Genomic DNA, 23489 nt, shown 5'->3' with positions numbered 1-23489 from the left:
AAATGTCCCAGTGAGGAGCAATGGAAACAAAGATGAGTACCATGCTATATCAATAGTCAGAACCTTTCTTATGCAAATAAGGACACCTAGGCACTCAAGTCACTGGGTGTTTTATTGAAAAATTACTGAAATTGTTTGAGTTGAAATCCATAACCATGTAATTACCTGACAATAGTATAGCTGGTTTTTAATTTTTTCTGTGAATGTGAGAATCTGTACTTGTAAAACGTAGGCTTGTATGCCCTAAGATGCATCTGAACTGAATAAAGTATTGGAGTTTTTTGGTGTAAATTACATAAAAAAGCACATACCTGTTTTAAACAAATATAATTGTTAAGAGCTCATGTTTCTACTGAAATGCCCTTGTGGAGAGGAATTATAATTCATCCAGAAAAATCATTTAGTTTCCTTCAAATATCCATTTTAAATAATAAAATAACACATTTCTTAAAATCTTTTGTTTGTATGTAAATTTGACTACAGTACATTTTATAAACACCTTGCATCCAAAAGACACTGTGAATAAGCTGTGAAAAGGAGACAAATTTTCAGCATTTCAGAACTTCTATTTCAAATTCTTTATGTATTAATCCCAACCTTTTATTTTGGCAAAATAGAGGGTAAGGGTTTATCGCTTTGAAGCAGAATATTATCTCAGGTAGTCAGTGTAGGAGTTTGGACATCCATGCATTCTTTGATATGGCCATGGATTAACATTTGTAGCTTAAAGGCTTCAGAGAATAACATCCCCATAGGCCTTGTTTACTATAAGGAGTGCACCTATGCTCAGAAGGACATTAATCCCTAACTCCCTGTGACTCAGTTTATGGGAAGAAAAGGACAAAGAAACTATGAGACTTACTGGACATTTCCACCCCTAAGACCCTATTGGACAGGACTGATATGGGTAACTGAGTAAGGCCAATGGGAGAAGACCACATCTCTCTGGACCCCACATTGGTACCCCCCCAACTAAGAGATTAAAAACCCCTATAGGACAATAGAGAAAGGGGGCTCTTCTCCCCTCTCCCAGCAGCTCTGGGAGCTATCTGCTTTCCTTTATTTTTATTTATTTATTTATTTTTGTCTTTTTGCCTTTTCTAGGGCCACTTCTGCAGCATATGGAGGTTCCCAGGCTAGGGGTCCAATTGGAACTCTTCCTGCCAGCCTACACCAGAGCCACAGCAACACGGGATCCAAGCCTCGCCTACAAGCTACACCACAGCTCAAGGCAACGCCAGATCCTTAACCCACTGAGCAAGGCCAGGGATCGAACCCACAACCTCATGGTTCCTAGTCGGATTCGTTAACCACTGCACCACGACGGGAACTCCTATCTGCTTTCCTTTAATAAAGACTTTGCTTGCTTGCTCCTGTGTGTGGAGTTCATTCTTCAACTGCCATGAACAAGAACCCAGACTCCAGTATCATCTTTCCAGTATCAGCTTCTCCCACTCTAGAATCTTTACAAACCAAGTATGTTTTCCCTATTCCCTAGGCAAGATAATGAATGCATACGTTTCATATCTGGAATTTAACCAAAAGTAAAATAATAAAAGCTTTCTGGCACTGAGCTAACAGTTTTTGAATAAATACAGATTAAGAGCATATTGAACAACTCGGGAACAACTAATTATCAGTACAATTGCTTCTGGAATAATCATATCCTTAAATTCCCTTTGAATTTGTATTTACCTGTCTCACCACCACAAGTTGAATAACACCGAAGTGAAATCTAGCAGAGGGGTGAGAACTTATATATTCAAGACACTGCCCAAATTCTAAACGTCAATTTTAAGTTGGCCTTTCTAATAAGCTATTTATACAAATCAATTGAAGGCATAAAACAGAACTTCACAGGAAATCAAACATTAGTTTCTTAGGACTACATTTTGAGAAACAGATTCAGAAATGAACATTTCTGTTGTAATATAAAGAGAACAACAATTAGTATTTCAGACTTTCTTGTGTGACTTTTTTTCCCCCCTTTTCTATGGCCACTCCCACAGCATATGGAGGTTCCCAAGCTAGGGGTCCAATCAGAGCTGTAGCCGCCAGCCTATGCCACAGCCACAGCAATGCCAGATCAGAGCCATGTCTGACCTACACCACAGCTCAGAGCAACGTCGGATCCTTAACCCACTGAGCAAGGCCAGGGATTGAACCCTAAACCTCATGGTTCCTAGTTGGATTCATTAACCACTGAGCCACGACGGGAACTCCCTTTTCTTGTGTGACTTTAATTGGGTGTTATTCAAAGTAAAAAATACTTTCATAAACATTAAAGCCTATTATATCAAATAAGTAGCAATGAATAGCTTCTTTCATAGTCTCTATATTCAATGAACCAAGTATGTTTTCCCTATTTTGCAAAGCCAAAAAGTCAGTGCAATTGATTTCAGATTTAGGATTAAAAAAAAAAAAAAAAATCGGGAGTTCCCATCGTGGCTCAGCAGAAATGAATTTGACTAATAACCATGAAGATGCAGATTTTATTCCTGACCTCAATTAGTGGGTTAAGGATCCTGGGTTGCCGTGAACTGTGGTGTAGAGAGCTTGGATCCTGACTTGCTGTGGCTTTGGTGTAGGCTGGCAGCGGTAGCTCGGATTCAACCCCTAGCCTGGGAGCCTCCATGTGCCATGGGTGCAGCCCTAAAAAGCCAAAAAAAAAAAAAAAAAAAAAAAAAAAAAATTCACCCAAATATGTACGAAGTAATTTTAATGCCTTTGGAAACTTATAGGAATATGAAAGGATAATTTTAAATCCTTGCACATTTTACTATTTAGGCAGTTCTAAGACATTAAAAAGTTTTTCTTTTTAACTCGGGTAAGAATAATGATGTACGGGAAAAGATAAGAAAATTTTGTTATGCAAGCAAATAACTATATTTCAGCCTGGAATTGTTTTGGAATTTATGTTATTTTTCCTCTAAAGAGAAACACAGGGAGAAGAGAATTCTGTGGAACTAGTAAACCATCCGAGGTGCTTTCAGACAATTCCTTTTCATACAGGATATTCTGAGCAATCACACTCATACGTGGGTGGGTATCTTTTCCTTCACTCTTCTTTTGGCAGGCCTGGAGAAGTTAAATAGAGAAGATTGTATTTGGAAGCAAAGGACAAAGAAACATAAGAAATTCTATCCAGCAGGCCAATTTACTCATGCTTCATTTTTTTTTACAGCCAATGAGTTAAGAAAATGTTCTGGGGTTTTTCAGTTTAAAGCAACTTTATATTTCCTACCTTTCAATATAAATACAGGAACTGTATTTCTTTAAAAAGTCTGAATTGATGCTCCTAAAGAGTTTTTGTTTTGTTTTTATGGTCACACCTGTGGCATATGGAAGTTCCCGGGCCAGGGATTGACTCAAGTTGCAGCTGTGACCTATTCCACAGCTCTGGCAATGCCGGACCCTTTATCCCACTGCACCAGACAGGAGATCAAACCCACACCTCTGCAGTGACTCGAGCTGCTGCAGACAGTTACTTAACCTGCTGTACCACAGCAGGAATTCCTAAACAGATTTTTAAATTAAATTATTTTTCATCTAATAATGTTTATTTACTCAGAGACCCACTTTGGTAGGCTCAATTACTTTTCTTTACATTTTCATTCCTGATATTTACAACAGCTAAGACAGTTATTTGGAGCAGATCAAAAAAAGAACCAAAATCTTAATTTGGGATATTTTATTAAACCAATAAAATGGCCCCCAAGAAAGACAAATACTATATCCTATTACTTAAGTGTGGAATCTGAAAAATACAACAAACTAGAGAACAGAACAAAAAAACAGACTCACAGATATAGAGAACAAAGGAGTGGTTAACAGTAGAAGGGAGGAGTTCCCGTTGTGGCGCAGTGGTTAACGAATCCAACTAGGAACCATGAGGTTGCGGGTTCGATCCCTCCCCTTGCTCAGTGGGTCAAGGTTCCGGCGTTGCCGTGAGCTGTGGTGTAGGTCGCAGATGCGGTTCGGATCCTGCATTGCTGTGGCTCTGGCATAGGCTGGCAGCTACAGCTCCGATTCGACCCCTAGCCCGGGAACCTCCATATGCCGCAAGAGCAGTTCAAGAAATGACAAAAAGAAAAAAAAAAAAAAAAACAGTAGAGGGGAAAAGGAGAAGGGCAACGTAGGGGAAGGGAATTAAGAGGTACAAATTATTGTGTATAAAATAAACTATAAGGACATACTGTGCAACCCAGGATATATAGGTAATATTTTATAATAACTATAAATGGAGTATAAATTTTAAAAATTGTGAATCACCATATTCAACTGTAGCCTATATAATATTGTCCATTAACTATACTTCAATTAAAAAAAATAGTCCCTAGGAATCTTTTAAATTTGAGTCTATTTAATAATTAATACTTAGTAATACATTTCAAATATATGGTAGGGCAAACTATAACTAATTTTCACTTGAGTAAAATGGGGGAGTTTCTGGTGTGGTGTAGTGGAAACGAATCAGACTTAGGATCCATGAGGTTGTGGGTTTGATCCCTGGCCTCACTCAGTGTGTTGGGGATCCAGCGTTGCTGTGAGCTGTGGTGTAGGCAGGCAGCTGTAGGTCTAATTCGACCCCTAGCCTGGGAACTTCCATATGCCACAGGGGTGGCCCTAAAAAGGAAAAAAAAAAGAGAGAGTAAAATGGGGAGTTCCCATCCTGGCTCAGCAGTTAAGGAACCCAACTAGGATCCATAAGGTTGCAAGTTCGATTCCTGGCCTCACTCACTCGGTTGGGGATCCAGCGTTGCTGTGAGTTGTGGTATAGGTTACAGACATGGCTCGGATGTGCACTGCTGCGGCTGTGGCTGTGGCTGCTGCCAGCATGTAGCTCAGATTTGACCCTAGTCTGGGAAACTCCATGTGCCTGTGTGGCCCTAAAAAGCAAAAAAATTAAAAAATTAAAGAGGAAAATGGATCTTTTATAGCAAGAGAATTACTGGTGCCGATGTTTTCCTAGGCAGCTTTTTAAAAATTCATTTCCAGCTTTAATAGAGATATCATTGACATATAACAGCCTTGTGTAAGTTTCAGGTATAAAAACTGATGATCTGATATGATTATACATTGAAAATAATTACCACCTTAGCTTTAACTAACATCTCCATCATGTCACATAATTACAATTTCTTTTTTGCTGTGAGCACATTTAAGATCTACTCTCTTAGCAACTTTCAAGTATATAATACAGTATTATTAATTATAATCATTATGTTGTGAGTACCCAGAACTCATTGATTTAAAAGATTATGTTCTCAGGTATACAACATAGTGATTTGATATTTTTTACAATACAAAATTAGGAGCTCCCTTTGTGCCTCTGTGGATTATGAACCAGACTACTATCCATGAGGATGTAGGTTCGATCCCTGGCCTCTCTCAGTGGGTTAAGGATCCAGCACTGCCAAAAGCTGTTGCAGGTGAGGCCTGGATCTGGCATTGCTGTGGCTGTGGTGCAGGCCTGCAGCTGAAGCTCCCATTCAACTCCTAGCCCAGAAACTTCCATATACCACAGATGGGGTCCTAAAAAGGAAAAAAAAAAAAAAAATGATCACAAGTCTGGTTACCAACTGTCACCACACAACATCATTACATTGTAGACTATATTCCCCATGCTTAATATTCCAGATGACTCATTTTTTAAAGGTTTTGTTTCGCTGCACTCACTGCATGCAGAAGTTAACTCTTCTTTAACTGTTTGGTAAAAATCACTTATACATCTCTCTGGTCCTAGGCTTTTGGTTGTTGGGAGTTTTTTAATTACTGATAATCTTCACTACTGGTAATCAGTCTGTTCATATTTTCTATTTTTTCCTGATTCAGTCTTAGGAGATGCATCTAGGTGTTTATTCATGTCTTCTAGGTTCTTCATTTTACTGAAGCATAATTCTTCATGTCAATCTCTTATGATTCTTTGTATTTCTGTGATATTAGTTGTAATTCTATCTCATTTCTAGTTTTACATATTTGGGCACTATCTCTTTTTTCCTGATGAGTCTGGCAAAAGGCTTATCAATTTTGTTCATCTTTTCAAAGAACCATCTCTTGGTTTCATTGATCTTTTCTATTTTGGGTTTGTTTGTTTGTTTGTTTTTTCCTCTGTTTTATTTATTTCTGCCCTGATCTTTATTTATTATTTCTTTACTTCAATTAAGTTTGGGTTTTGTTTTTCTTTTTTCCTAATTCATTTAGGTGTGTGCTTAATTTTTTTTTTTTCTTGTCTTTCTGTCTTTTCTAGGGCTGCACCTGTGGCATGTGGAGTTTCCCAGGTTAGGGGTCTAATCAGAGCTATAGCCACCAGCCTACAACAGAGCCACAGCAATGCCAGATCCGAGCTGCATCTGTGACCTACACCACAGCTCACAGCAATGCTGGATCCTTAACCCACTGAGCGAGGCCAGGGATCAAATCCGCAACCTCATGGTTCCAAGTCAGATTCATTAACCAGTGAGCCATGGTGGGATCACCAATTAGATTGCTAATTTGAGATTTTTCTTGTTTCTTAAGATAGCCTTGCATCACTATAAACTTCCCTCTTTGGGCTGATTTTGCTGTGTCTCATAGATTTGGGGTCATTGTGTTTCCATTTTCCTTTGTCTCAAGATTTTTTGATTTCCTCTTTGATCAATTCAGTGACTCATTTGTTTACTAAGTCTGTGTTTTCTTGAATTTTTTTTTTTTTTGTAGGTGATTTCTAGTCTCATACCATTGTGGTTGGAAAAGATGCTCAATATTTCAGTCTTCCTAAATTAGTGACATTTTTGTGATCTATCATGTTATCGCTTCTGGAGAATATTCCACGTTCGCTTGGAAAGAATGTGTATTCTGCTGCTTTTGGATGGGATGCTTTATATATGTATTTATAAAGACTATCTGGTCTAATATAGCCTTTAGGGCCATTGGATATTAAAGTTCCCTGTTATTACTGTCAACTTCTCCCCTGATGTTTATTGATATTTAGGGACATATATATTTACAATTGTTGTATCATTTGTTAGATTGATCACTTTCATTATATAATAGCCTTTCTTATTACAATCTTTGTTTCGAGGTCTATTTTGTGTGATAGAAGTATTGCTACCCCAGCTTTCTTTTCACTTACACTTGCAAGAACTAACTTTTTCTCTCCTTTCACTTTCATTCTGCGTCTAAAGACTCCTCTCTCTTTTCTGTGTGTGTATCTATCACAGATTTTTGGTTTACTATTACTATGAGGTTCGTATATAACAACCTTTATGTAAGCATGATTTTTGAACATTGGTGATCTCTTAAGTCCCAGCACATTTTAAGAAACCTGCATTTTTACTCCCCCCCACCACCCAACATGTAATATTTTGGGCCTTACATTTTACATCTTTTTGTTTTCTGTAGCCTTTTTTATTTATTATTTTATTTATTTATTTTTATTGTGGGTATAGATGATTTTACTACTTTTGTCTTTTACTTAAGCCTCCTAACAGTTTTATAAGTGGTTGAACTACTTACCTTTACTGCATATTTGCCTTTACCAAGGAGACTTCCTTTTATAATTTTCGTATTTCATTTTCTTTCTTTCTTTCTTTCTTTCTTTCTTTCTTTCTTTCTTTCTTTCTTTCTTTCTTTCTTTCTCTTTCTTTTTCTTTCTTTCTTTCTTTTTCTTTCTTTCTTTCTTTCTCTCTCTGTCTCTGTCTCTGTCTCTGTCTCTCTCGCTCTCTTTCTTTCTTTCTTTCTTTCTTTCTTGCATATGGAATTACCCATGGCATATGGAATTACCCAGGCCAGGGGTCAAATTGGAGCCATAGCTTCTGCCACAACCACAGCAATGCCAGATCCAAGCCATGTCTGCAATCTACACCACAGCTCACAGTAACACCAGATCTTTAATCTTTAACCCGCTGAATGAGGTCATGGATCAAACCCATGTCCTCATGGATACTAGCTGGGTTCATTACCACTGAGCCATTACGGGAACTCCTAATTTTCTTATTTCTGGTAGTGGTCTTTTCCACTTAGAGAAGTCTTTCTAGTATTCCTTTTTTTTTTTTTTTTTTTTTGGCTGCATCCAGAGGATGTGGAAGTTCCTGGCCCAGGGACTGAACCTGCACCACAGCAATGAACAAGGCTGAATCCTTAACTGTGGATCACCAGGGAACTCCGCTTTGAGTACTCATTTTAAAGCCAGTTTACTGGTGCTGAACTCTTAGCTTTTGCTGCTTTGTAAAACTTTTTATCTTAGCTTCACATCTGAATAATAGTGTATTCTTGATTGTAGGTTTTCCTTCCAACATTTTCAATATATCATGCCCATCCTCTTCCGGCCTGCAAAGTTTCTGCTGCAATCAGCTCATGGCCTTATGGGAGTTCCTTTGCATGTAAGTAGTTGCTTTTCTATTGCTACTTTTAAGATCCTCTCTTTAATTTTTGCCATTTTATTTACAGTGTGTCTTGATGTGGATCTCTTTGAGTTCATCTTGTTTGGAATTCTCTGTGATTCCTAGATCTGGGTGTCTGTTTCCTTTCCCAGGTTAGGGAAGTTTTAGTTAATATTTTTCAAATAAGTTATCTGCCCTTTTCTATCTTCTCTTTTTAGGACCTACAATGTGAATTTTACACATTTGATGTTGTCCTAGAGATCTCTTAAACTATCCTCATTGATTTTTACAACTTCATCTTCCTATTCCTTGATCCATTCCTCTGTATCATCTCATATACTCTTGATTGCTTCTTGTATTATTTTTAATTTGTTATTGTATATTTCAGTTCTCTTTGGTTCTTCTTTCCATTTTCAAACCCTTTGATAAACTTCTCACTGTCTTTATTCATTCTTCTCCCAAGTTCTTTGAGCAACTTCATCATTATTACTCAGAACTCTTTATTGTTTAGATTGTTTATCTCCACTTTTTCAGTCTTCTGGATATTTATCTTGTTCCTTTGTTTACATAGTCCTCTGTCTTCTCATTTTGTCTACTTCTAATTTTCTGTGTCTTTGGTAAGTCAGTTATATTTCTCTGTCTTGGAGGAGTGGCATATGTATAAGACACTAAAGAGCCCAGGAATACATTCCTCTCTGGTCACCAGAGTCATATGCTCTAGGGGTGAGCTTATATTAGCTATATAAGCTCTTCTATTGTAGCATGGCCGAGTACTGTGGACATTTTGTAATGGTTGGCTACCCTGCCTCATGTTGGCTGCAAATTCATTGGTGGGCAAGGCCAGGTGATGATGTGCCTGAATATGGGACCTGGGGGGTCCCAGAGTTCACACCAGCCACTTGGCATGTGGGGCTGGAGACCAGCACAGCTGGCTGTGTGTCCAGGGTTGTCCTGAGGTTGGTCCTAGGGGTGTTGTTTTTTCACTGTCTCCCAAAGACAGGGAAGCAGCCTTTTGGTTCATTTCCAGAAGCTTCTTTTTCCTTCACTTTTCACTTTCCTGATGGTTACAGTGAGGTGTTAACTATAATTGATTTAGCAGTAAGAATACGCAAGTATGCCTCTCTAGAAAATCTCTCTCAATGCAAACTATCTAAATTTTGAACATAAAAATGAGATGAGTTTTTTGCATATGAGATAGGCAAAGACTAAATTTCTTTATAACACTTAATGCTGGCAAAAGAATGGGAATTATGTATTCTTATGACTTGCTATTGGATATGCTAAGTGGTGAAGCTTTTCTGGAGAAGCTTTTCTGGAAAGCAATTTGCCACTAAATACCAATGTTTAAAATATGCATAACCTGTAGGGTACTTTAACTGATGGTGTAAGGAACTCTGTGGTCCCTCTTCCCTGTGAATCAACCATAGTGGGTGAATTTTTTTTTTTTAAGTGTTTAAAGTCTCTGGAAACTGTCCTAAAGGAATAGAACAAACAGAAATATTTATTCAAGTACTATAGGATGAATGTTTGTTTTCCCCAAAATTCATATGCTGAAACCTAATTCACAATGGATGGTATCTAAGGCAGGGCCTTTGAGAGGTGATTAGGTCTTGAGGGTAGAGCCCTCATTGTTGAGATTAGTGCCCTTATGATGTTGAACTCAGAGAGCTCCCTTTTCCCTACCACCATGTGAGGACACAGCAAGAAGATGACTATCTATAAACCAAGAAGTATGTTCACACCAGACACTGAATCTCCTAACATCTTGTTCTTGGACTTCCAAGAATTTAGGGCTGTGAGAAATAAGTCACTGTTGTTTATAAACCACTCTGTCTATGGTACTTTGTTAAGACAGCTTCAGACAAACATCAGAAAAATCTACTAATCACAAGAAAAAGAAATAACAAATATATATATATATATAAAATATATATATATATTTCTGCTCCTTTCTTCTTTTAGCTTTAAAGGACCTAAAATTGTGTTAAGTAATAATTAAAATCAAATTGAATGTCATATGTATGTAATATTGTAACTATGATAGAACTAAAAAGGAGAAGAAAGAAATGCACTATATATGTATTTCTAAACCTCACTGGACATAAAATAGTAGAATCTGAAATATATTCAGATAAGTTCAGATATATCTTAAGTCCTATAGCAACCACTAAGGAAAGGATGTGTGAAAAAAAAACGAAAAACCATTAAAGAAAACATTACACCATAAAATATCCACTTAATGAAAAAAAAAAGGCAGTAAAGGAGGAATAGAGGAACAAAAAAGACATGAGACATATAGAGGACAAAATGTAAAACAGCAGATATATGTCCAGTGATGTCAATAAAAGCACTAAATGTGTATCAGCCAAACTAAGCACACGAAAGGCAGGTATTGTCAGAGAGTATGAGTAAAATAATCCAATTATGTGTTCTTCAAGAGACACACTTTTATTCAAAGTCACATACAGATTAAAAATAAAAGGATAGTGGAGTTCCCATCATGGCGCAGCAGAAATGAATCCAACTAGGAACCATGAGGTTGCAGGTTTGATCCCTGGCCTCACTCAGTGGGTTAAGGATCTGGCATTGCTGTGAGCTGTGGTGTAGGTTGCAGACACGGCTGGCTCGGATCTGGTGTTGCTGTTGCTCTGGCATAGGCTGGCAGCTATAGCTCTGATTAGACCTCTAGCCTGGGAACCTCAAAATGCCTCAGGTGCAGCCCTAAAAAAGGACAAAAGACAAAAAATAGAATAAAATAAAATAAAATAAAAGGATAGAAAAAGATAACATGCAAACAGCAAACACAAGAGAGCTGAAGTGGATATATTAAGGTCAGATATAATAAATTTTAAGACAAAAATGATTAGAGAGACATTTTATATTGATTAAAGGATCAATGAAATGTGCCTGGGCTGTGGGATGGAAATCCTGTGAAATCAGATTGTTATGATCATTATACAACTACAGATGTGATAAATTCATTTGAGTAATAAAAAATTAAAAAAAAAAGGATCGCTGCAGAAAGATAAAACAATTTTGAAGATACATTATACACCGAAAACCAGAGCCCCAGAAGACAAGAAGCAAAAATAACACCATTGAGATGAGAAATAGATGATTTAACATCAGAATGATATTGGAAATCAACAGAAAATAAATTTGAGAAATTCACAGATTCCCTAGAAAAACAGAAACTTCCAAGACTGGCTCAAGAAGAAACAGAAAAATTTGTATATGCCTTTAACAAATAAAAAGATTGAATTAGCAATTAAAAATCTTCTGACAAATAAAAGACCTAGGCAGATAGCTTCACTGGTGAATGCTACCAAACGTTTAAATAAAGAGTATCAATCCTTCACAAACACTTCCAAAATAGAGAAGAGAAGGAAACACATCCCAATACATTCTATAAAATCAGTGTCACCCTGACACCCAAACTAGAAAAGGACACCACAAGAAAACTACTCCAGACCAGTATCAATGTAGATGCATACATTCTCAACAAAATACTAGCACACTGAATCTAGCAATATATAAAAATTTTATCTAGTGGGATTTATCCGGGGAATGCAAGATTGGTATAATACCCCCAAATCATTCACTGTAATAGATGATTTCAATGGAATAAAGGACAAAAATGCATGATAATTTCAACAGACACAGAAAAACAGTTGACAAAACTCAACCCTTGGTTTATGATAAAAATCATCAACAAACTAAATCCTGAATGGGACATCTACAAAGATCCACAACAAATATCATACTTATGGATGAAAGATCGAATGCTTTCCATCTAAGATCAGGAATAAGACAAAGTAGTGTTCTCACTACTTCTATTCAACATTATACTAGAGGTTCCAGTTAGGGCAATTAGACAAGGAAAAGGAGTAAAAGATATCCAGATTAGAATGGAATAACCTATTTGCAGACAACATGAGCTCGTTTGTAGCAAATCCTAAGGAACCCACTATGAGAATTAATAATTTCACTAAGGTTATGGGATATAAAGTCACTAGCAAAAAATAAATTACAGTTATATATATTACAAATGAATTATTCAAATATATAAATTAAGAAAGTTCCATTTACAATAGCATCAAAAGATTAAAATATTAGGAATAATTTAAACAAAAGAAGTATAAAAATTTTGAAAAGTATAAAACATCATTGAAATAAATTAAATTAGATCAGAATATGGTTGACTTTTAAACAATGTGGAGATTAGGGGCACTGACCTTTCACGGAGTTAAAAATCTACATATAACTTTACAGTCAGCCCTCTGTATCTGTGGTTCCACATCCACAGATTTGATTAACCACAGATTGTGTAGTAGTGTGGTACTTATTTAGTGGAAAAAAAATCCATCTAAGTAGACTTGCAGAGTTAAAGCCCCTGTCATTCGAGGGTCCATGTTCGTGTATTGGAAAACTTAAATATCAAGATGGAAATATTTACATATTGATCTACAGATTAAACAAAATGCTAATCAAATTCCGCCTGGCTTGTTGCAGAAATTGACGAGCTGGTATTAAAATTCACGTGGAATTTCAAAGGAACCCAAATAATCAAAACAATCTCGAAGAACTATAAAACTGGGGGACTCACACATCTTGATTTAAAAACTTGTTATAATATGGCAGTAATCAATAGGATTGTTATAGGACTAGTTCAAGAATTAATAAATAGATCAATGAAATAGAACTGAGAATCCAGAAATAAAAGTAAATGATTGTACATTTGTGGCCCCCAGATTTTTGACAGTATTGCCAAGGCTGTCAAGGCTTTCTCAATGGGAGAAAGAATAGCGATTTCAACAAATGGTGTTAGAAACTGGATATCCCCATGCAAAAGAAGCTGAACCCCTTCCTCATACCATATACAAAATTTCATTCAAAATGGATCATGGGAGTTCCCGTCGTGGTGCAGTGGTTAACGAATCCGACTAGGAACCATGAGGTTGTGGGTTCGGTCCCTGCCCTTGCTTAGTGGGTTAATGATCCAGTGTTGCCCTGAGCTGTGGTGTAGGTTGCAGACGCGGCTTGGATCCCGCGTTGCTGTGGCTCTGGCATAGGCTGGCAGCAACAGCTCTGATTGGACCCCTAGCCTGGGAATCTCCACATGCTGTGGGAGTGGCCCAAGAAATAGCAAAAAGACAAAAACAAACAAACAAACAAACAAAAAAAACCCATATGGTACTGGCATGAAGACAGACACATAGATCAGTGGCACAGGATAGAAAGCCTAGAATTAAACCCACGCACCTACAGTCAACCAATCTATGACAAAGGAGGCAAGAATATACAATGGAAAAAGACATTCTCTCCAATAAGTGGTGCTGGGAAAACTGGACTGCCACATGTAAAAGAATGAACTTAGAACACTCCCTAACACCACACACAAAAATAAACTCAAAATGGATTAAAGACCTAGATATAAGACCAGATACTATCAAACTCTTAGAGGAAAACATAGGCCAAACACTCTCCAACATAAACTACAGGAACATCTCAGACCACCTCTTAGAGTAATGACAATAAAAACTAAAAATAAACAAATGGGACTTAAAAGTTTCTGCACAGCAAAGGAAACCCTAAACAAAACGAAAAGACAACCCACAGAATGGGAGAAAATCTTTGCAAAGGAATCGACTGACAAGGGATTAATCTCTAAAATGTATAAATACATTCTGCAGCTCAATACCAAAAAAAACAAACAAATGGGCAGAAGGTCTAAACAGACAGTTCTCCAAAGAAGACATACAGATGGTCAAAAAACACATGAAAAGTTGTTCAACATCATTCATTATTGGAGAAATGCAAATCAAAACCACTCTGAGGTACTACCTTACACCAGCCAGAATGGCCATTATCAAAAAGTCTACAAAGTGCTGGCGAGGGTATGGAGAAAAAGGGAACCCTATTATGCTGTTGGTGTGAATGTAAATTGGTGCAACTACTGTGGAAAACAGTATGGAGAGTCTTCAGAAAACTAAAAATAAAACTACCATTAGATCCAGCAATCCCACTCCTGGGCATCTATCCAGAGAAAACCATGACTTGAAAAAGACACATGTACTCCAATGTACATTGCAGCATTCTTATGCAGCATTCCAAGACATGGAAACAACCTAAATGTCCATCGACAGAGAAGTGGATAAAGAAGAAGTGGTACATACACACAGTGGAAAATTACTCAGCCATTAAAAGGAAAGAAATACCAGCATTTTTAGCAACATCGGTGGACCTAGAAATTATCATGCTAAGTGAACTCAGTCAGACAATAAGACACCAACATCAAATCTAAAAAAAGGGAGTTCCCATCGTGGTGCTGCAGAAAAGGAACCATGAGGTTGCGGTTCAATCCCTTGCCTTGCCCAGTGGGTTAAGGATCCAGCGGTGCCGTGAGCTGTGGTGTAGGTTGTAGATGTGGCTCAGATCTGGCATTGCTGTGGCTCTGGTGTAGGCTGGTGGCTACAGCTCCAATTAGACCCCTAGCCTGGGAACCTCCACATACCATGAGTGCAGCCCTAAAAAGACAAAAATAAAATAAAATAAAAATAAAAATAAAAAGGACACAATGAATTTCTTTGCAGAACAGATACTGAGTCATGGACTTTGAAAAACTTATGGTTTCCAAATGAGACAGGTTGGGGGTGGGAGGATGCCCTGAGGGTTTGGGATGGAAATGCTATAAAATGTGGTTGTGATGACTGTTGTACAACTATAAATGTAATAAAAATCATTGAGTAATAAAAAAAGAAAGTGAAAGGACAACCAATAGAATGGAAGAAACTAATTTGCAAATCATTTATCTGATAAGGAATATGCATTCAAAATACATAAAGAACTTTTACAACTCAACAATAAAAAGACAAGTCAGTCAACTGAAAAGAAAAATGGGGAAAGGATTTGGATAGACATTTCCCCAACGAAGACAGACAAATGGACAAAGAGTACATGAAAAGATGCTCAACATCTTTAATCATTAGGGAAATGTAAATCAAAATCACAATGAGATACCACTTTACATCCACTAGGATAGCTATCATAACAGGCCCTGCTGAGGATGGAGAGAAATTGGAACCTTATATATTGCTCTTGGGAATGTAAATTGCTGCAATCACTGTGAACACTAGTTTGGCGGTTCCTCAGTAAGTTAAACATGGAATAACCATATAATCCAGAAATTTTGCTCCTGCATATAAACAAACCCAAGAGAACTAAAAATATATGTTCCAACAAAAACTTGTACACGAATAATCATAGCAGAATTATTCCTAATGACCAAATAGTGGAAACAATAGATGACCAGATAAACAAAATGTAATTTTTCTATACAATGGAATTTTTTTTGTTTTGTTTTGTTTCAGGTTTATTTTATTTTATTTTATTTTTATTTTTTTTTATTTTCCCACTGTACAGCAAGGGGGTCAGGTTATCCTTACATGTATACATTACAATTACATTTTTTTTCCCCCACCCTTTGTTCTGTTGCAACATGAGTATCTAGACAAAGTTCCCAATGCTATTCAGCAGGATCTCCTTGTATATTCTAAGTTGTGTCTGATAAGTCCAAGCTCCTGATCCCTCCCACTCCCTCCCCCTCCCATCAGGCAGCCACAAGTCTTTTCTCCAAGTCCATGATTTTCTTTTCTGAGGAGATGTTCATTTGTGCTAGATATTGGATTCCAGTTATAAGTGATATCATATGGTATTTGTCTTTGTCTTTCTGGCTCATTTCACTCAGTATGAGATTCTCTAGTTCCATCCATGTTGCTGCAAATGGCATTATGTCATTCTTTTTTATGACTGAGTAGTATTCCATTTATACAATGGAATTTTATTCAGCAATTTAAAAATCCATCCTATACATGGATGGGTCTAGAAAAGATTAAGCTAAGTGAAAAGCCAATTACAAAAGAAAAATTACTGTAAATCTATTCATATGAAATGTCCAGAATAGGCAAAACTATAGAGACAGAAAGTAGATTAGTAGTTGTCGAGGACTAAAGAGTTGGGGAAATGTGAGGAGGCCCTGTTCATGGGTATAGATTTTTTTTCTTATGGAGTGATGAAAATATCTAAAATTGATTATGATGATGGCTGCACAACTACATGAATCTAGTCAAAGCCATTGAAATGTAGACCTTAAATGGGTAAATTATTTGCAATATGTATTTTATCTCAAAAAAATTAAAAATATGCATGTCCTAGTGATTTACTTCTAGAAATGTTTTGTAAGAAAGTATACAAGTGCTCAGATATTCAGCGCACCACTATTCAAAACAGCATAAAAATAAATAAATACCCATCAGTAGATTCAAATTGAACAAATTAAGATGCCCATACAATGAAATACTCAAAATCAAGCAAAATGATTATCTCCATGTTTACAAATAAATACATCTTAGCAGTAGTAAGGCAACTGTAGTGAGGCAGGGTAATAAATGCATTCCACATGTGTTTAAAGAATATGTATATGTAATATATATATATAAATTTTTATATATGTAAAAACATTGCTCCTAGAGAAAAAGTGGGGAATAAGTTTGAAGTTGAAAGGTCTAACACAATTTCGATAAAAACAAAATGTTAAACCTAAAGTGCTCCAAAGCCACATCTCGAAGTTACTTTGGAGCAGTGTAATGAGAGATCTTATATGTAGCTAGCAAGCACACACACACACACACACACACACACACACACACACACACACACACAGTGATATTTGCTGAAAGTCCTAATTGAGTCAGAATTCAAAAACAAAAACAAAAACAAAGCTTGGTGAAGTGAAGGAAAGAAAAAATCCTAGCTTCTAGGCAGAGAAAATAACTCTGCAGTGTAAAGGGAAATGGATCAATGTGACAAACTCACACATAGCCACAGTGAATTAGACAGTTTTGGAAAGAGAGAAGTGCTTTATCATGCACAGTTTTGTTACACTAAGAATTTCATCTTAATCCAAGGAGCAGGGCAATAACTAAAAGGCATTAGAGCAGTATGAAGCTATAAAGAGAAGCAAGAGTGGATGTAAGGGAGTTGGTAGGCAGTAGTTAGGCATGGCTGGGGTGAACTAAAGATGAAACATGTCTGGAGCTGGGAAACTCAATTTACAAATGGATCATGGCCAGGCCATGTAATATATTGTATATATTACAATAGAATTTTGATCCCCCAACTCTGCCATAATTAGTCTGGGAGGCCAACAATAACCTCTGCAACAATTGGCCTAACATGGTGAAATTTTGGTCAATAAGTGTCAGCTGCCCTAATATTTGCCCCACCTTCCCTTAATTCTAGTTCAAGTCTGTCCAGAGAAAGTCATACTTGTTTGCCAAACCAGTCACACAGGAAGCCTCACTTCCAGGAAACCCACCACCAACCTTCTCAGACCAATACTCTCCCATTAAATTATACCTGAGGTTTCCTTTTTTTTTCCCAAAGAGCGTTCACACTCCCCACCCGCCTTTGGTTCTTGTCAAACACAGGTGATGGTGGCCAACTCCCTCGCTTCAGCAAGCTCTGAATAAATAGGCTTTGCTTGTCCTCATTCAGATGGTCTCCTTTCCTCCTGCAGGGTGTTATCAATCAATGTAAAGCGGTAACTCAGGCCAAAGGAATGGCTGAGACAAAGCAGGAGAAAGTAGAGAGAAACTCCATGATGAGTCTCCCGGGAAAGATAAAGCCTGCCTAGGAGTCAGGGTTGGAGCTGAGAACTTAGAAGAAAACACACATGGAATTTACGGGGGAGACTGGGCAGTCAGTTTTTACAAACTCAACAGTCAATAGCTAAATATTGCTGAGAAATCAGAGGGAAGACTAAGAAAATGAAGATGATTGATGGTTATTTTAAACAAGGTGCAAGACAGATTTAAAGCAGGTTGAAAAGGGAATGGAATAGAATGAATTGGAGACAAGAGGACAGAAGAACATTTGAGACCCTTGACTAGGGAGTGTGCATGTTGTTTTCCTGCACAGTCTTGTTGGCATTTAAATCTCCATGCTGACTTGAGGATCCAGACGGCAAAGAGGGCAAAGACAAGGCATAAGTTTCGGTTTGAGATTCCTGAGAAAGAGGGATGGGATGGGGACCACACACAGACAGAGGAAGGGTCTTGCCTTTGATGACACCCAGAGGAAGAGGAGGGTGGGTGTGGGCAGAGTGGGGGGTGGTTAGATGGTATTCTAGTTTTATGCGTGGAAGCTGAGAGATACACCGTGTGATGGCTTTTCTCTGTGGTAAGAGGCAAAGCCATCTGCTTTAAGACAAGGGTCTAAAATTTGAGGTGAATCGAAAAAGAAAGTTACTGTGGCGCACAAAGCAGAAGGTGACCCCACAAATGGAGTTTCTGTTGGATAGTCTGGGATGGAAGAATTTAAAGCATCTCTAGTCTGACCTCTTGTGTGTTCTCCAGCAGCACTTAAGGATTCTTCTAGAACAATGGGATGAAGACAGAGCAGCAGGAGAACTAGTAATACTGGTGGCGATTATGGAAATAATGCATTAGAGGATCCCAGCAGGAGAAAGGGACCAGGTAACACTCAGTGCTCTGGAAGGCCTGATGGGATGGGAGTTGTGGCATGGCTGACCAGCTCCTGGCATGACCCTGCTGTGTGGGCCTGAGACCCAAGGAGGAGGCCTTGGAAAAGCCTGGTGGACTCTGCCAATTTTTCTTTTCTAATAAATTTTTTTTCTGTCATTTTTTTGTCTTTTCTAGGGCTGCACCTGCAGCATATGGAGGTTCCCAGGCTAGGGGTCCAATAGGAGGTATAGCAGCCAGCCTACAACAGAGCCATAGCAATGCGGGATCTGAGCCAGGTCTGCGACCTATACCACAGCTCACAGCAACACCAGATCCTTAACCCACTGAGCAAGACCAGGGATAGAACCCACACCCTCATGGTTTCTAATAAAACTTTAACGCAGCAGATTTGAACAAAGCAGAGCAGAAGATAAGTGGTTTGCATTTTTCCTTGTAAATACTTATAAATATTCTAAGTGGTAACAAACTCTCAAGGATTGGAATCATAAATTGGCACTATTCTGCAGAACTGTAGATACATTGACAAGATTTTTAATGTCTCTGGTGATAGATGCTTACATATTTTGTTAAGATCAGGAAGGTTAGAATTTTTCTCACATTTTGATATTATTGGTAGTGTGGAGAAAATAGTGGCATTCACCCCACAGCGCTATTTGAAAAAAAAAAAAATGCATCCAAGAGTGAAATGTATTGAAGAAGTTAAATGATTTTGTTTTGCTCAAATATCCTAAAAAACAATAGTCTCTTGCTATTATCTAAGAATAATATATACTTCAAATACATTAGAGCTATGTAGTAATAAAGTTAGCCTGAAATCACCAGGTAAATGAATACTTAACAATGTGAAAACATAACTGAGAAGCAAAAAATGTATGCTACAAAGATATTTTAGGAACTCCCGTCATGGCTCAGTGGTTAACGAATCCAACTAGGAACCATGAGGTTGCGGGTCTGATCCCTGGCCTTGCTCAGTGGGTTGGGGATCCCACATTGCTGTGGCTGTGGCATAGGCCAGTGGCCACAGCTCCGATTTGGCCCCTAGTCTGGGGACCTCCATGTGCTGTGGGAGGGGCCCTAGAAAAGACAAAAAAAAAAAAAAAAAGATATTTTAGATTCTGAATACAATATAAAGCAGCTACTTTCACTAAATATTGGCAAAAAAAAATTATTACACACTTTTCAATGAGAAATAAGTTCCCAAAGTGAAGAAAACTTAAATTAGGCTTAAGTCCATCACATATATATATTTTGTATAGGGGGATACACATTTATTATAATATATAAAACATAGCTATATTTTATTTCTTTATATATTCAATATGTTATATACATATTATCATTAAGGTATCATGGTCTTTATTTTTTTTCTTGCTTTTTTTTTTTTTAGGACCGCACCCGAGGCATCTGGAAGTTCCCAGCCCTGGAGTCCAATCAGAGCTACAGCTGTTGACCTACTGCACAGCTCACAGCAAGGCCGGATCCCTGACCCATTGAGCAAGGCCAGGGATGGAACTGCATCCTCATGGATAGTAGTCTGATTCATTCCTCTGCGCCACAGTGAGAAATCCATCATGGTCTTTATAGAAAAGTTTTATTTCTTCATTAATTTAGGAACATTCACACACTACAAAGGTTTAGAGACTAAACTTTAGGGCCACCTCTTTTCTTCAAGGAGCTCATATTCCAATGTTGATAAACTTTGAATATGATAAATGGCTTTAAAAATCTACTGATAGAGATGCAGTGATTTGTTAAGAATAGAAGATAATTTTACACTCACTGAATCAGGGTTGGCCTCACCCAGAAATGGAGTTTGAAGAACAGCTGGGGCAGGGGCAGAGTTTGAACTTGGGGAGTTAAAGAAGGGGAAACACTCCAGCACAGAGGCCAGGAATGAGTTCAGCCCGGCAGTTAGTACCAGGAAGTCAAGCCAAAAATGTGCACTGGAGCCTGATGAGAGTAATTCTTAAATCCTAAATAATAAATAAAAGCTTCATGTCATTTCTTTGAGCAAAATTTATGGAGTGCCTGCTATATTGCAGGCAGTTTTATCAGCTAATGATACCAAGATAAATAAACTCAACCCACTGCTGAGAATCTGGCTAAGCTATTCCACAGTACCACTGCTAGGTATGCATTCTGTGTGGTTGGGTGGCCTTCATGGGGCCTTGAACTGACACCAGCCCCTCATGGGAAGGAAGAGCATGCCCAGGGTCAGGTCACACACAAATGGACAAATGGACATTCTAACGTTACCCCCAGAAGCCTTGTGACCAGGAATCTCCTTCTTCTGTTTTTTTTTTTTTAATTTTTATTTATTTATTCATTCATTCATTTATGTATTTATTACTTTTTTTTTTTTGCTTTTTAGGGCCGCACTTGTGGCATATGGAAATTCCCAGGATAGGGGTTGAGTCAGGGCCACAGCTGCCGGCCTGTACCACAGCAATGGGGGATCCTAGCCATGTCTGTAACCTATACTACAGCTCACCACAAAGCCGGATCCCTGATCCACTGAGCTAGGCCAGGGATCAAACCTGCATTCTCATGGATACTAGTTGGATTCGTTTCTGCTGCACCACAACAGGAACTCCTGGTACTGCTTTTTTATAAACAGGATCATCAGGGAAGTCCTTCCTGATGACATCTGTGGTACTGGAGCCCAGAGCTGAGTTACAGGAATGGCTGTGCAGAAGCCATGGCAGGGATGAGCCATGACACTATGGCCATGGGCTCCAGGAACCTGCAAGGCAGCTGGATGCCTGCACAGGTCCTGAAAAGAAGAAAAGTGATTTACTCCAGAGGTGGTCAGAAGGGAGGACAGTAGCACTCAAACCAAGGAAAATTAATTCCATGATCTGACTCCCAGAGACAGCTGATGTGTTGACAGAATTTAAGAAGGAGGTCACTAGGGACCTTTCCCAGAATTCAGGGGGGAGCAGGGTGTTAAAAATAGATGGGAGGAGGAGTTCCCGGTGTGACTCAGTGGGTTACAAACCTGACTAGTATCCATGAGGACTTGAGTTCAATCCCTGGCCTTGCTCAGTGGGTTGAGGATTCCACATTGCTGAGGCTGTGGTGTAGGCTGGCAGCTCTAGCTCCGATTAGACCCTTAGCCTGGGAACTTCCATATGTCGCAGGCTCTGCCCTAAAATGCCAAAAATAAATAAATAAAAAGGGGAAAAAAAACAAAAATAGATGGGAAGAAAGGAAACAGCCACTTTTTCAAGAAATGTGGCTGTGTGGGGAAGGACATGGCTGGTCACCAGAGAGCACTATGGGGTCAAGGGTCTAACTCTTTTCTTTTTTAAAACGTGAACTACATCTGTTTTGATATACTGATTGTGAGGAAGAAAGGGAGTAGTAATTGGATCAAGGTTCCAGAGGCGTGGAGACGTTAGCAATACCCACGGGAAGACTCTCTTAATGAAAGACTAGGGAGGGAAAATAGAAGTGCTGCTGACATGGATGTTTGCAATTGAAGGGCAGGGTCTGATTTTGAAGCTTGATCATCTCCATTTTCTCTGGGAAGAGGAATTCTCTCTTGCTATGAGTTTGGATAATGAGGTTTAAAAGTTTAAGGAAACTGGAAGTCATTAAAGGTTTGAAGTCTAGCTGCCTGGGAATGAGAGTTGCCTCAAAGTAGGAAGAGTCTTTCGCAGACAGCCCTGCTGTCACTGAGAGGAAAGGCTCTCCTCTAGTGGAAATGCTGTGCTGAAGGCAGACGTAGCTTTCCCTTAAGCCAAGGGGGCAGATGAAGTGAGGAGGACACGGTGCTAGGACAGAATCCAGGGCACTAGGACAGAGCAGAAAAGGTGTGCAGGCAGGAGGGTGGAGGTTTTGATCAGAGGGCTCAGAAGCCCCTGACTTTAAGGGAGTAAGAATAAGGCAGAAAATAGAGAAGTAGAAGCTCATTTGAATGAGAATCAAGAATGATGAGGGTATTAGCTGGTCTCAATTTAAATTACTGTATTAAAAGGTACCTTTACCGGATTGTCCGGAGTGTCCGCTGTGGCTCATGAGGATGCGGGTTTGATCCCTGGCCTCATTCAGTGGGTTAGGGGATTCAGCATTGCCTGTACGTCACAGACGCACATGTGGCTTGGATCCCACGTTGCTGTGGCTGTGGTGTAGGCCGGCAGCTGGAGCTCCAATTTGCCCCCTACCCTGGGAACTTCCATATACCGAGGGTTTGGCCTTAAAAAGCAAAAAAAAAAAAAAAAAAAAAAAGTACCTTCAGCAAAAACATTTCCATTGCCATTATTTTTGGGAAAGGAAAGTGGGCAAAGGGACGAGGGAGGGGGGTGGAGGGATACTTCAGACTTCACATTCTTCCAGACTGTCAGGGAAGATGTCATGCCATGAACATATACTATAATGACTATTAAAAAGCTGGAAAGAGGAGTTCCCAACTTGGCACATCGGAAACGAATCCAACTAGGAATGATGAGGTTTAAGCTTCCATCTCTGGCCTCCATCAGTGGGTTAAGGAATTGGCGTTGCCAGGAGCCGTGGTGTAGGTCACAGACAGCTCAGACCGGGCGTGGCTGTGGCTGTGGCTGTGGCATAAGCCAGCAGCTAC

General features: G+C 38.7%; 1 protein-coding gene and 1 long non-coding RNA gene across 7 annotated transcripts in view; one reads left to right on the top strand and one right to left on the bottom strand.

Annotated features, from left to right (window-relative positions):
• LOC102159863 overlaps positions 1–23489 on the top strand; it is a 48084-nt gene that overhangs the window by 6072 nt on the left and 18523 nt on the right. For 3 of the 4 annotated variants that reach the window (XR_001298304.2, XR_001298301.2, XR_002346663.1), the window contains exons 2-3: positions 8264–8363; positions 18779–18898. This is a non-coding gene — a long non-coding RNA (uncharacterized LOC102159863). The remainder of the gene's footprint in view (positions 1–8263; positions 8364–18778; positions 18899–23489) is intronic. The other variant, XR_002346664.1, reaches the window with a different exon arrangement.
• The window catches only part of APELA (apelin receptor early endogenous ligand), a 33255-nt gene that overhangs the window by 3977 nt on the left and 5789 nt on the right, over positions 1–23489 (bottom strand). Inside the window, exon 3 of one of the 3 annotated variants that reach the window (XM_013978712.2) lies at positions 2936–3078. The exons of 1 other annotated variant lie outside the window; for it this stretch is intronic. The gene's annotated coding sequence lies outside the window, so the exon portion shown is untranslated. Of the gene's footprint in view, positions 1–2935; positions 3079–19952; positions 19982–23489 lie in introns of those variants that run through there. One more of the 3 variants, XM_021101316.1, reaches the window with a different exon arrangement.

This window comes from Sus scrofa, chromosome 8 (assembly GCF_000003025.6).
Source record: "Sus scrofa isolate TJ Tabasco breed Duroc chromosome 8, Sscrofa11.1, whole genome shotgun sequence".
Taxonomy (NCBI): domain Eukaryota; kingdom Metazoa; phylum Chordata; class Mammalia; order Artiodactyla; family Suidae; genus Sus; species Sus scrofa.
This window is presented reverse-complemented; position numbering and strand designations above follow the sequence as displayed.